The sequence below is a fragment of the Bos indicus x Bos taurus genome, chromosome 4 (genome assembly GCF_003369695.1).
Source record: "Bos indicus x Bos taurus breed Angus x Brahman F1 hybrid chromosome 4, Bos_hybrid_MaternalHap_v2.0, whole genome shotgun sequence".
Taxonomy (NCBI): domain Eukaryota; kingdom Metazoa; phylum Chordata; class Mammalia; order Artiodactyla; family Bovidae; genus Bos; species Bos indicus x Bos taurus.
In genome coordinates, this window is record NC_040079.1 from 39,495,795 (window position 1) to 39,508,928 (window position 13,134).

The 13,134-nt window shown below is 39.7% G+C and overlaps 1 protein-coding gene across 3 annotated transcripts in view; it reads left to right on the forward strand.

Annotated features, from left to right (window-relative positions):
* SUGCT (succinyl-CoA:glutarate-CoA transferase) overlaps positions 1–13,134 on the forward strand; it is an 832,600-nt gene that overhangs the window by 669,321 nt on the left and 150,145 nt on the right. The gene's annotated exons all lie outside the window — the stretch shown is intronic.

Consider the following 13,134-nt stretch of genomic DNA (forward strand, 5'->3'; position numbering starts at 1 on the left):
CAGTCATATCTTTATCTGGCATGGCATAAGCCATCACTGTGTCCCTGGGCTCATCCTTTGACTGAGATTAGGGCACTGCCTAGAGGAGGAGGCATGAGGGACCTTGAAGTGCTTTCCAACTTGTCCTTCATCAGAACATCATGTAAGTCACGGTGGCTGTATAACGCTCTGAGTGGCTGACCTGTTAGACCTCCTCAGAACCCTGTGTCTGTTGAAACTGTTCGTATGAACTCTATATTCCAGCTTATTGCTAGAAATCATGTTTTTCAAACAATGAAGCAAAAAAAAAAAAAAAAAAAACCCCTAGTTTTAATTAACTTAAAAATTAAGAAAAAGTACAAGACATCTGGGGATATTTCAGAAGAGTATATGGTAAAATAAAAGCACCAAGATGCTTTAGCCACAGAAAGAGAAATACAACCCTACATAGATTTAAAAAATATCCTCAATAGTTTACATCCCATAAACTTGTAATGAACTGCTTTCTCTTTGTTGATGGGCCTTCAAGTTAATATGTGACCTTAAGTAACTGACTTCACCTTTTAGTGCCTTTTCTTACTTTCATGGGATTGATCTTTGCATTCTTTTAGTTTGAAAGAAAAATATAATTTACATTGGTGCATATAAATGCCTTTTGTGAATAGATTTTAATAACATCATTGCATGTGGACCATTCAAATTTGAAACAGAGGAATGTATGCCTTGTCTATATGTACTATATAGATGAGTTGTTTATGCATATGATTTATTTAAGCTCTAGAAAAATTCTGTGAGCCATACATTATTATGTCCATTTTATGGGATGAGAAAATTGAGATTTACTAAGTGTTACAGCACCAATTGGAATCCAGGTCTGAATATGTCTGAAATCTGTCCTCTTTTTTCCCATTTCCTACTGTCTCCTAAAGTTGAGCCAAAAAAGAAAGTTGAACCAGTTATTGAATTTTTTTTATCTTACAACTTTAGTCTCTAGTCTAAAGACTGATTAATATATTTTACAAGTTTCATTTAAAGATGAGCTTGGAAATGTATTTAAGAATGTTTAAATTTCAGTAATTTAAACTTAGATTGAGCTTCCCTCCTTTAGGGATTAAGTTTGTTTTTTAGTCTATTATTATGTTTCTATGAAAAAAGGTCCACTAGCAAATACATTGTTAGGCCATTTCAGTATTCTCAAGAGCATATAAGTGTAAATGCACCAAAACATGTGGATTACATTTCCCTCAAGTTGTGCTATTTTCACACATTAACAGAAAAGCAGTTTGAAAGGGGGAGAAAAAGAGAAATGTTTGGGAAATATATGCACATTTCAGTTATCAAAAGACCCACGGTGCTAAGCTGCCACCTTGACTTACCCAGATTTCTCATCTTTGCAGTGATCTGTCCTTGCTACATGGGCAGATTTCTTCTTGCTGACTGGCGGCTGGTTTTGTTTCCAAGTTCAAGCCAATTCCCTTTGAGCAACTTTAATTAACCTGCAAACAGTGTTGTGTTGATATAAGAATGTTACCATGATTTGTTTTCAAGTGAGTGGTTGATACTATGGCCAGAGCAAGAATTTAAAAATTAGGGACTTCCCTGGTGGTTCTGCCTGCAATGCAGGAAACTGGGGTTCAATCCCTGGGTCAGGAAGATCCACTGGAGAAGGAAATGGCAACCTACTCCAGTATGGACAGAGGAGCCTGGCAGGCAACAGTCCACAGGGTCTCAAGAGTCAGACACAACTTAGTGACTACCCCCGCACCACCACCTGATGGTCCAGTGGATAAGACTCCATGCTTCCACTGCATGGAGCACAGGTTCAATCCCTGCTTGGGGAACCAAGATCCCCCATGCCACACGGTGAGGCCAAAAAAAAAAAAATGGTGACAAATTCTGTATGATTCCACTTATATGAGGGACTTAGAGTAGTTAAGTTCATAGAGACAGAAAGGAGAAAGGTGGTTGCCCAGGACTAGGTGGGGAGGAATGGAAAATTAGGGTTTAATGGATAAAGAGTCTTGGTTGGTGAAGATGGGAAAGTTCTGGGGATGGATGGTGGTGATGGTTACAACAGTGTGAAAGTACTTAATGCCACAGAATTGCACACATATGAAAAAAGGTGGAAATGATACACTTTATGTTACATATATTATTGCAATAAAATACAGGATTGCTAGAAAAAATTAGCTAACTTCTAGGCTGTTTTCCCATTTGCATGTGTTGTACATGTGTGGTATAGAGTGGAGTGTGTTTGGGCTTCATCAGGGGAATCTGAGTACAAACCCAGCTCTACAAGAAATGGTTGGAGACACTAGACACTTCCTAATCTGTCTCAATAACATCTGTCTTCTCTGTAATATGAAGATCAAGCACTTCTTCACTTACGATAATTAAATAATAACACATGCCAAGGGCTCAGTGAGTGGGAGTAAGTGGAGCAGTATCTACAGTAGCCATGACTCTTGGGGGAAAATAAAACAAGCCACACGATTAGTTATTTTTCAAACATGGAACATTGGAAGAATCATGCATATTCTCTAAAGAGAGAGTAAAACAAATCATTTTTTTGATTTGTTTTTTGATTTGTTCAACTTTTGCTGAACAAACATTTCTCTACCATCTACTCTGTGCCAAGTGCAGACTGACGAGGAGCTTGTCTAATGAGGCATGTGGCAGTGAGCAATCAGGTGAGTCACAGTGGCAATACGGAAATCTTGGGACTCTCACTGCCAGTTGTGTGTTGGGCCAAACCAGCCCCTTTATCTTCCAGCTTTGGAGCTCTTGGATAAATATGTTGTCTGCAGAGTCAGTAGATACCACAGCCATGTGAGCGCATCCTCCAAAACCAGCATTGTGCTAGACAGATCACTCAGGTGAAAACAGTGATTCAGAGATCATAGACAAGAACGTAACAGCTTGTTTAGGGAAAATGAGAGGAAAACCACAATATGGCGCAGCATTTCCAAAATACACTCTGCAGAAACTACTTTCTTGAAGTCTTCATAGATGTCTCACCAAGAAATGACTTTTGTCCCAACAAGTTTGGGAAGCTGCCTTAAAAAAAGGTCTGTGGATTTTCTTTACTTAGACATTTCTCGGATGCATTAACATTCTAAGATAGCTTTGAGTCTTTAAGAGGGAGATGTCAAGTTTCCCTAACTTATTTGACAATGGAGCCCTTTTCTTTCCAGAACTCTTATTAAGATCCCATGGAAAAGCATGTTGTGGGTCACCACACTGAGAACATGTGTACCTTGGAGCCACATGAAACAAATTGTAATGGTCATTCACTAGAAAAATTAGCTAGTTGACACTAACAAAGGGTGAGACAGCCAAAATAGAAAGCTGCCCATCTTCTGAGGATAAGAATTTTTCTTGTTTCTTAGCTCAAGGGACCAAGGAAGGCGTGAGGAATATCGGGAGGGGTTTCTTTTCCCTATGAGGTCTGAACACCTATGAACACTGGGCAGGAGAGAATCCACCAGGAGTGTGGGTGTCTGGGTGGTCCAGTGGCTGTATTTGGGGAGGGAGTGCTTTACTCCAAGTTGGCTCAGCTCCCACTCATGAGCACCTCTTTCCAAGGCATTAATAATGGAAATGGATTGAGGGCAACACCAAAGTGCAGATCAAGAACAGCTCCCACGGTGATGCTCTTGCACTAGAAGCAGAAGCTATCCTGGGATCTAAGGAAATTGCTTAAGAAGAAAATACTTTCTCTTCATTGAGCCTCAGGAAAGCTACATTAGTAGAATCCTGCACAATGGTTCATACTCTCACTTAGAAAATGGAGTTGATTAAGTGGAAGGAAAATTTTAAAATGTGACAAAGATGATGAGGTGATTAAGGGTAGGGTTTAAGTACAAGATGTGGAGAATTTAAGATGTATGACTGAGTAGCGATGACAGCGGGGTATATGATAGCTGCCTATAAATACCCAATTAATTGCCTAATGTGGCAAATGAGAAGAAACAGGCTTTAAGCACCAAAAGGAAAGCTGGATTTGAAGTCTATTAGGGAAACAGTATTTACCACTAAGGATGATTTGACTGCCATCAAAGGGAAGTCAGTGGAGTTATTTGGGTAAAGATTCAGGATGAAACTTTTCTTTCCTATATCCTGGTGTCAGCCAAACTTTTTTTTTTCCTTTAAAAAGGATGCACACATTTTCATGTTTCTTAGAAGCAGAAATCGAAGAATAGAGCACAATATTTAATTTGCTCCAGGATGTTGTGAACTGGTCACAACATTTAGGATTGCTTCAAGACTCTACACGTGTTTTCCCTTAAACTGAATTATAGCAATATCCTTGCTGGTTAGAATCACAGAAAATCTATGCATTATGTTACACTGTGTGTGGAGATACACTTTGTGATGTAAAATGTAATAAGGATTGTTGTTCTGTTGCTAAGTCGTGTCCAACTCACTTCAACCCCATGGAGTGCAGCACGCCAGGCTTCCCTGTCCTTCACTATCCCCTGGAGTTTGCTCAAACTCATGTCCATTGAGTCAGTGATGCCATGCAACCATTTCCTCCTCTGTCGTCTTCTTCTGCCGTCAATCTTTCCCAGCATCAGGGTCTTTTCCAGTGAGTAATAAGGATAGTTACCATCAAGAGCAGGTGATGAAACTTGCTAACACTTTTGACTCTGCATTTAAGTGCTTTTCATATAACAGATTCTAATCTTTCTATTGCCACTCAGAGAGATGTTGGTATCCCCATTTTACAGATGAGCAAACTGAGCCTCAGAGAAATTAAATAACATGACCGAGGTCACACAACCAGTAAGTGGCAGTGAGTTTGCATTCAATTGTGAGTGACTCAAAAATCCATGCCCTCTTATTGCGATGTTATGCTGCCTCCTGAAGGCATTTTTGATCATCACTTTTATAAACTTAAGACCAATGGCTTAGTATATAGGAAGCACCTCTGAGAATGAGACAGTTTGCTTCTGTTTGAGAGCAGGTAGTCACAGGAGCATTATCCATGCTTAACCCAGGCAGGGCCGTGGCTCAGCTTCAGCAAGCAGCTTGGCCGGGGCTATGCAGGGAATGGAGCAGACAGGGCTAGAAGGTAGTTGGTCCTAGCTCCCACACATGCAGAGCTGGTGTATGGAGGAGCTCCGTCAGATCTCAGAAACAGCATCCAGATTTGATTATAACTTCTCTGTGTTGTCTTTGAAGCTTTTTTGTTATTTCTTCCCTTGCCTTGCAGAGTTTAGATCTATTTTCACATAAACAGAAGTGATTCCTCCTTTCTGAGCACTTCATTGTTGGTGGCATTGTGGAATGTCCCAGGAAAGGGGAAACGGGGCCAATTAGAAAGGAGAAATTTCTCTTCGGCTTGCATGTTTATATGAAAATGCCAAAGCCACCAGCTGTTACAATAGCAGGCCTCGTGTAAGCCCTCTTCCAACTGTCCTGCAGCACACATACAGCAGGGGGAGATAAATCCAGTAGATTTATCTGCTCCCCCCACCAAAGAGTCATTCTGCACTCAGGAGTTTTACAGGAAATATGCACCTTGGTATCCTGTTTGTTTCAGTTAAGAAGTTCCGAAATTACAAGCATGGAAATGACAATTCAGATGTTATTTTTTCTCTATTAAACACCTCACCTCAGCTTACTACAAGAGTATTTTCCTTCAATAGAATGTAGGCTGAAAAAAAAATTAATTTCACATTCCTATTTATAGGACATTTGAGACAAACAGCCATCAGTGTTACTGTTACCTCATTCTCCTTTTTTAGCCATCAGGACTGACTGCTTATGTCTTTTGCATTCATGGAACGCATTTCAAACCTAAGGAATTCAGTTCCATAGCAGGACCTTAGCAGAGATGATATATATCATCTTGTTTGGCTATCTTTATAATGCTTTCTTCTTTTCTTAAAAAAATATAAATGGTGTATTAGGCCTGATGGAAAAACCAGGTCTGACAGGAAGGTTTTAAAAAAGTAAGTTACCTAAACAATTCTTCTGGAATCATTCAAGAGAGTAGGGTGGAGTAGGCTTTAAAAGCAAAACAATATAATCCTGAAGATTGTATTTTTAAATGAAATTTAATTGGAGGCGTTTCACTGAATTGAATCTGTTAAGGCATCTACCCTGTGAGTGCTTCCCGTGGAGGCAACCCCAGGCCTATTTCCTTCCCCTGTGGCCTGGAGTCCAAGGCGAGCTGCCAGTTTCATGGACAGGAGCATGGCTACAGCCCGGACTCTTGCCCACCTCTCCAGAGCAGACTGCAGGCTGTGGCAGCATGCTCTTTGAGAGGAGAGAACTTCTCCTTGGTGGTGCTGCAGGCTCATCTTTCTCTATTGTTCCAATTTTATTTGTTTTTTTAAGTTACTATTGGAGTGTAGTTAATTTACAATGCTGTTAGTTTCAGGTGTACAGTGTGCTGTGTGCTAAGTTGTGTCAGTCATGTCTGACTCTTTGTGACCCCCTGGACTGTAGCCCACCAGACTCCTGTCCTTGGGATTTTCCAGGCAAGAACACTGGAGTGGGTTGTCATTCCCTTCTCCAGGGGATCTTTCCAACCCAGAGATCAAACCGCATCTTTTGCCTCTTGCTTTGACAGCCAGGCTCTTTATCACTAGTGCCAGCTGTACAGTAAAGTGAATCAATTATATGTATACTTATGTGCAGTCCTATTAAGATTCTTTTCCCACATAGATCATTACAGAACATTGAGAAGAGTTCCCTGTGCTATACATTAGGTCCTTATTCAGTTCAGTTCAGTTCAGTTGCTCAGTCGTGTCCGACTCTTTGAGACCCCATGAATCACAGCACGCCAGGCCTCCCTGTGCATCACCATCTCCCCAAGTTCACTCAAACTCACGTCCATCGAGTCGGTGATGCCATCCAGCCATCTCATCCCCTTTTCCTCCTGCCCTCAATCCCTCCCAGCATCAGAGTCTTTTCCAATGAGTCAACTCTTCGCATTAGGTGGCCAAAGTACTGGAGTTTCAGCTTTAGCATCATTCCTTCCAAAGAAATCCCAGGGCTGATTTCCTTCAGAATGGACTGGTTGGATCTCCTTGAAGTCCAAGGGACTCTCAAGAGTCTTCTCCAACACCACAGTTCAAAACCATCAATTCTTTGGCACTCAGCCTTCTTCACAGTCCAACTCTCACATCCATACATGACCACAGGAAAAACCATAGCCTTGACTAGATGGAGCTTTGTTGGCAAAGTAATGTCTCTGCTTTTGAATGTGCTATCCAGGTTGGTCATAACTTTCCTTCCAAGGAGTAAGCATCTTTTAATTTCATGGCTGCAGTCGCCATCTGCAGTGATTTTGGAGCCTCCAAAAATAAAGTCTGCCACTGTTTCCACTGTTTCCCCATCTATTTCCCACGAAGTGATGGGACCGGATGCCATGATCTTCGTTTTCTGAATGCTGAGCTTTAAGCCAACTTTTTCACTCTCTACTTTCACTTTCATCAAGAGGCTTTTTAGTTCCTCTTTACTTTCTGCCATAAGGGTGGTGTCATCTGCATTTTTGAGGTTATTGATATTTCTCCCGGCAATCTTGATTCCAGCTTGTGCTTCATCCAGCCCAGCGTTTCTCATGATGTACTCTGCATATAAGTTAAATAAACAGGGTGACAATATACAGCCTTGATGAACTCCTTTTCCTATTTGGAACCAGTCTGTTGCTCCATGTCCAGTTCTAACTGTTGCTTCCTGACCTGCAAACAGATTTCTCAAGAGGCAGGTCAGGTGGTCTGGTATTCCCATCTCTTTCAGAATTTTCCACAGTTGATTGTGATCCACAGAGTCAAAGGCTTTGGCATAGTCAGTAAAGCAGAAATGGATGTTTTTCTGGAACTCTTGCTTTTTCCATGATCCAACGGATGTTGGCAAGTTGATCTCTGGTTCCTCTGCCTTTTCTAAAACCAGCTTGAACATCAGGAAGTTCACGGTTCACATATTGCTGACGCCTGGCTTGGAGAATTTTGAGCATTACTTTACTAGCATGTGAGATGAGTGCAATTGTGCGGTAGTTTGAGCATTCTTTGGCATTGCCTTTCTTTGGGATTGGAATGAAAACTGCCCTTTTCCAGTCCTGTGGCCACTGCTGAGTTTTCCAAATTTGCTGGCATATTGAGTGCAGCACTTTCACATCATCATCTTTCAGGATTTGAAAGAGCTCAACTGGAATTCTATCACTTCCACTAGCTTTGTTCGTAGTGATGCTTTCTAAGGCCCACTTGACTTCACATTCCAGGATGTCTGGCTCTAGGTCAGTGATCACACCATCGGGATTATCTGGGTCATGAAGATCTTTTTTGTACAGTTCTTCTGTATATTCTTGCCACCTCTTCTTAATATCTTCTGCTTCTGTTAGGTCCATACCATTTCTGTCCTTCATTGAGCCCATCTTTGCATGAAATGTTCCCCTGGTATCTCTAATTTTCTTGAAGAGATCTCTAGTCTTTCCCATTCTGTTGTTTTCCTCTATTACTTTGCATTGATCGCTGAAGAAGGCTTTCTTATCTCTTCTTTCTATTCTTTCTGACTCTGCATTCAGATGCTTATATCTTTCCTTTTCTCCTTTGCTTTTAGCTTCTCTTCTTTTCCCAGCTATTTGTAAGGCCTCCCCAGAGAGCCATTTTGCTTTTTTGCATTTCTTGTCCATGGGGATGGTTTTGATCCCTGTCAGGTGTACAATGTCAGGAACCTCATTCCTTATTAGTTATCTATATATTTTATATACAGTAGTGTGTTTATATGTCATTCTCACAATTATTCTCACAATTTATCCCTTTCCCTCTTCCCCCTTGGTAAACATAAATTTGTTTTCTATGTGTATGACTCCATTTCTGTTTTGTAAATATATCATTTGAATTTTAGAAGTTCTTTGTTCTCATGGTAGCTCAAATTATAATCAAAATGGCACCAAGGTGTTTCTCAGTCTTTTTTTGCCTGCAGATAGCAGTAGGATCTCTGAGTCTTCAGAAAGTATGACAGCTTACTCCATATTTGGCATTGGAGATCCAACCAGTTTTAATAATGAATGCCTCTTCATTTGCACTGAATGACAAGCAATATTCTTCCTGGTCTATTTTCCTACATCCTGAATTGTGAAATTATCTAGTAAGGCCAAAAAAAAAAAAAAAGGGTGTTATTTAAAACACATTAGTCTTAAAGCTATAAGAACTCCAAACCAAAGGTAGTTATTCTAGTTGAAATAACAAGATATTTTCTATGACACTAGATTCTTTTCACTAAAACAACAACAATAAAACACTGAACCAAACATTGCTTGAAGATAATTCTTGGGCTCTTTGCATTCAGTCATTCCCCAAACCCTCTGCCTGGGATCCAGATGCTTTTGAGGGCAGGATGTTTTTGTAAAAAAAAGAAACCCCAAAACTGTGTGTTTCCCTTGAAATAAAAAGTAACCAACTTACTTTTAGGCCTTCACATCATTCATTTAAATATTTGAGACTAAAGAAAAAATGAACTTTAGAATCAGAAGCTTCTGAACTGAATGAAAAAGCAAATTTGACTTCTCTTTATCATTAGCTTCCACTGTCTTTATTTAAAGGAATATGGGGATAATAACAAAGAAAACTAAAGGAAGGCAAATAAAGAGGGAACAACTGGAATCTTTGGTGAAAAAATAGAATAAATGCATATATTTGAACAGTTTCTGATATGATTTAAATCTTCCACTTCTGTCAACCAATGCAGCTTCTCTTGTACACAGGGAAATGCTCTGACAACTCAGCTTCTTCCGGTGCTTTTCTTGAATATCAAGCATCACCCTCTAAGTTTTCAGCCATGTATTTTCTTTGGACCACTCTTCTTTGCGCTTATTAAATACTTCACATATATGAAAGGAAATGTCAACATTTAAACTTTCCCATGAGGTGGGAGAAAGAAAAAAGTTTATTTCAATGCTCTTCTACTTAAACATGTGGAACTCTGTTATAACATCATTTTTTATTTTTGCAATGGAATATATGGTTGACATCTAAAATGTGGTTGAAACCATGACCTGCTCCCCTCCCCCCAAAAAAAGTCTAAAAAGCAATCTATACTGTCCACAGACAAATCCTGGTGCCAATCCTGGTATTACAACAAAATTCACTTTTGTGTTTTTATATTATAGGTATTATGCCTGTTGTTTCCCCCACCCAAATCTACGTTCCTGCAAATTCTAATGTCAATTTATTTTTGTTTTCTAATAAGAATGTCAATCTCAGTATGTTAGTGAGAATTAAGCCTTTGAAATATACTTTTCTATTCTACAACACTCTGTTAAGACTGCTGGATTATTTGAAAGTATGTCAGCTTTTTTATATCTTAAAAAATTTTTTTTAACTTTTTAAATTTTATATTGGAGTATATTTGATTTATAATGTTGTGTTAGTTTCAGGTATACAGCAGAGTGAGTTAGTTATACATATACATATGTATAACTTTTCCCATATAGGTTGTTGCAGAATATTGAATAAAGTTTCCCATACTATACAATAGGTCCTTGCTGATTATATTACGTATATAGCAGTGTATATGTTAATCCCAACCTCCTAGCTTTTTCTTCCTTCCACCTTTTCCGTTTGGTAGCCATAGTTAGTTTCAAAGTCTGTGAGTCTGTTTCTATTTTGTAAATAAATTCCTTTGTATCATTTTCTTAGATTCCATATATAAGTAATATCATATGATATTTTTCTTTCTCTGCCTGGAAAATCTGTCAGTTTTAGACTTTAGCAGATACATATATTTTGAGCAGATGTACAAAAATACATATACATATTTTTATTAACATAAGTAGTCCAATCCTATACTTATGGCTTATATATCCAATTTGAAGTGTGTGAGCATTTATGCGACCCATTTTAAAATGTTTTGTAAAATATTTTAAGTATTACACAAATGTCAGTTATTATTTTTATATATGTGAGGTCTACTTTGTGCTGAGGGAAATTCAGTGATATTGGCTGGAGGCAAGAGACTGAATAAAGTAGTATAGGCTGAGAACTGGGTTCCATACTTAAGGGAAACGTTATTTTAGTTATGATGATTCTATAATACAGTTAGCAATATCTCTACCTCTAAGTGAGAACTGTTTGAATATGTTTTATCTGCCTTATTTACTTATTAAATGCTTTTGAAAATGTTTCAGTGACTTAAGACTTCAAGTCTGTATTTCACAAATAGAAAAATTTACCTAAACTGTAAGACTAAAAACAGTTTAGTAGAGATTAACCTAACTTTTTTCTTTTTAATAACATAGATGGTCTCTTCATAGAGCTCATAATAAAAAGTATAGTATTAATTGTACTTGGAAAAAAAACCCTCCTTATATACTTCCATACACACAAGCTATGTCTATAGAATGTAAATTGTATGATAAGAAAAAGAAAACTATGCTATTCATAAACCTTAGCACCCCCAAAACTATCTTAATGGTGTATTTTAAAAATGCCATTAGTCCAAAAGATCTTTCATTGATCCCTGGATCTTACATCAAACTACAGAGCAGACTAGCAGGATTGGTTGCCGTAGCGGGATGGGGCATCCCAATGACGTAAGAACCTGGACTTGACCCATCACACATGGGTGTGGATAAGAGGAATGGCAGGGCACAGCCTGTGCATGGGCTATGGAGAGGATGCCAACCCATCATGAGGGGCATGATGACTGGTAAATACAGTGTGACTCAGCAGTTAAGAATCTGCTTGCCAATGCAGGAGATGCGGGGTCAGTCCCTGGGTTGGGAAGATCCCGTGGAGGAGGAAATGGCAGTCCACTTCAGTGTTCTTGCCTGGGAAATCCTATGGACAGAGGAACCTGGTGGACTACGGTCTGTGTTTGTGTTAGTTGATCAGTCATATCCTTCTCTTTGCGACCCCATGGACTGCAACCCACCAGGCTCCTCTGTCCATGGAATTCTCTCAGCAAGAGTATCAGAGCGGGTAGCCATTCCGTTCTCCAGGGGATCTTCTTGACCCAGGAATCGAACCCAGGTCTCCTGCACTGAGGGCAGATTCTTTACCGTCTGAACCACCGGGGAATTCTTTACCATCTGAGCCCTCAGGGAAGCTATATCTTGAGAGCCCCAAATCCTGCGGCAGAGGAACCTGGTGGGCTCTAGCATTGCAAAAGAGTAGGATATGACTTAGTGACTAAACAACAACAACATTTACCTAGAGATGGCAAGGGGACCTGACAGAAAATGCAAATAGAAATGGTAGGTTCAAGGAACATCACAGAACCCTAACAACGAGTATGCAGTGGATCCCATGTACATCCTTCTGCTTGGCAAGGCCTCAGTCACAGGGTTGGTATTCAGAAACAGAACTCAGATCCTGGCATAAGAAAGAAGAAGGCAAGAACAAGATGGAATCATTGATTTTTCCCATATTCTGTGAAGACAAGTTTGTCAAAATGGTTTTAAGGACAGAACAAAGCCCCCGGGGAGAAGAGAGAAACTACTCTTCGTAACTTGAGCAAAAGCTGAGACTTGGCTTCAGGAAAGAGTCAGCTTTACTCTGGTGAGGCTCATTTCAGACTTCTGACCTCCAGAAATGTAATAGAATAAATTTGGGTTGTTTTAAGTCACTAACTTTGAGATCATTTGTTACAGTGGCAACAGGAAACTAAACCTTTCTCTGGACTTTGTCTAGAATTTTGTTTGAAGCCTAAACAAGCTAGGCAAGGCCCCAAATGAATAAGTCAATGAAAGAAAGATAGTTGTCCACTCCCTTCCCCCAATACCAGTTGTAGATTCTTGGATTGAGCCTTATATAAAGTTGCTCCTTTATAATGGAATTTTTCCTTTTTAATTTACATATGTTTTGGAATGATTTTTACGTATGCATGTCTGCATGCTAAGTCCCTTCAGTCATGCCTGACTCTTTGTGACCCTTATGGACTGTAGCCCACCAGGCTCCTCTGTCCATGGGGTTCTCTAAGCAAGAATACTGGAGTGAGTAGCCATTCCCTCCTCCAGGGATCTTCCCGACCCTGGGATCAAACCTGCGTCTCCAGCATTGCCAGTGGATTCTTTACTGCTGAGCCACCAAGGAAGCCCTTCTGCTTGTGTAATTAAATCCAAACTTCTTAGCATGCTGATCAAGCCTGCTACTTGCCCATCTACTTCCTTCCTGAACCCCTGTCATGCTGAACTTAGCAAGT